At 46.9% G+C, this 1,890-nt stretch overlaps 1 protein-coding gene across 1 annotated transcript in view; it reads left to right on the top strand.

Moving 5' to 3' along the window:
- Positions 1 to 1,890, top strand: part of Mast1 (microtubule associated serine/threonine kinase 1) — a 25,591-nt gene that overhangs the window by 4,566 nt on the left and 19,135 nt on the right. The gene's annotated exons all lie outside the window — the stretch shown is intronic.

Here is a 1,890-nt window from a genome sequence, read left to right as displayed (position 1 = left end):
AGGCAGGGTTTCTTTGTACAGCTTTGGCTGTCCTGGAACTCACTGTGTAGACCAAGCTGGCCTTGAACTCAGAAATCCGCCTGCCTCTGCCTTCCAAGTGCTAGGCTTAAAGGCATGTGCCACCACTGCCCGGCCCTCTACTTCTCAAGTAGAAATTCACCACCACCGGAATTGGCTGTGTAGAGCAGGCTAGCCTGGAACTCACAGAGAACCCCTTATCTCGGCCACCTAAAATGCTAGGATTAAAACTGAGCACAACCATGACCAGCCCTGCCTTATTTTGTCCTTACATCTTCTCCTTTTCCTTCTCCTTCATCTTGTCCTTCTAAGATCTGTTTGTTTTATGTATGTGAGTACACTGTCATTCTCTGAGAGGAGTCGGATCCCATTACAGACGGTTGTGAGCCACCATGTGGTAGCTGGGCATTGAACTTGGGACCTCTGGAAGAGTGTCAGGACTCTTAACCACTGAGCCATCTCCCCAGCTCCCCATACTCCTTTATTCATACGTGGGTGTGTGTAGTATTCATGCAGAAGACAGAATGGCTGTCAGGAGTCCGTTCGCCCCACCTACCTACTGCAGGTTCCGGGAATCAAACGTAGGCCATCAGGCTTTCAAGACCAGCGCTTTTCCCTACGGAGCCACCTCATTGGCCCTTATTTTAATTTTCTCTAGGTTTATATATTTTTATATGACTGTTTTGTCTGTATGCGTGTGCACTACGTGCATGCCTGGAGCCTGCAGAGTTCAGAAGTTCAATTCCAGAACCTGCAGTGAGAGCTACAAATGGTTGTGAGGCACCATGTACGTGCTGGGCACTGAACTTGGGTCCTCTGCAAGATCAACGAGTGCTTCCGTTTTGTTTGGGAACAGGGTTTCTCTGTGTAGCCCTGGCTGTTCTGGAATTATGTAGACTAGGCTGGCCTTGAACTTAGAGACCTGCCTGCTTCTGTCTCCTGTGTGCTGGGATTAAAGGTGTACATCATCATGCCTGGCATTCATTTCTCCTCTCTCTCTCTCTCTCTCTCTCTCTCTCTCTCTCTCTCTCTGTGTTTATTTTGAGATAAGATCTTTCTATGAACCTTGGTGGTCTTGGTACTTGCTCTGTAGACCAGGCAAATCTCTAACTCCCAGAAATCAACCAGCCACTGACTTCTACATAGTGAGATTAAAGGTGTGTGCTACCACGCCTAGATGCCCTGAAACATCTGCTCTCAGTCTTTGAGCATCTCCCCAGTCCTCTCTGACTGTTCTTCAGTCACATTCCCACTATATTGTCCAGACTGACCTTGAGCCTTCGATCCTCGTGCCTCCACCTTCTGAGTGTTGGGATTATAGTCCTGTGCCAGTCCCCCAGGCTCAATCTGTGAACTTGACCAAACCTGGTGCAAGAGCATCAATAGTGGCAGCTATCCTATGAGAGTGATTGTGTGTGCCCAAGAGCATGTAGACCCATGTCAGTGTGTCACTGGGTTTGCTAGAGGATGTGTTTTTTATTATTATTATTTATTTTTATGTTACATACATTAGTGTATGAATGTCTGTGTGAAGGTGTCAGATCCCCTGAAACTGGAGTTACAGGTGATTGTGAACTACCGTGTGAGTGCTGGGAATTGAACCCAGGTCCTCTGGAAGAGCAGCAGTGTTCTTAACTGCTTAACCATATCTCTAGCCCAAAGATAGGTTATTTTTGTGTAGAAGATCCCTAGGGGTCTTCTCTGGGATATTTCTTGTGGAGACTCTCTGGAGTTGGATCTTGTGGTCCCCAGGGATGACTTATTTGCGTTAGCTTCTTTTTTATTGTATTACTATGATTCGTGATACTGGGGATTGAACCCAAGACCTAACTAACACATGCTAAGAAAGCTCACTGCTGCTGAGCAGCATTC

The sequence above is a fragment of the Mus caroli genome, chromosome 8 (genome assembly GCF_900094665.2).
Source record: "Mus caroli chromosome 8, CAROLI_EIJ_v1.1, whole genome shotgun sequence".
NCBI lineage: Eukaryota > Metazoa > Chordata > Mammalia > Rodentia > Muridae > Mus > Mus caroli.
Note: the sequence above shows the minus strand (reverse complement) of the source record. Positions and strands in the feature narration are given on the sequence as shown.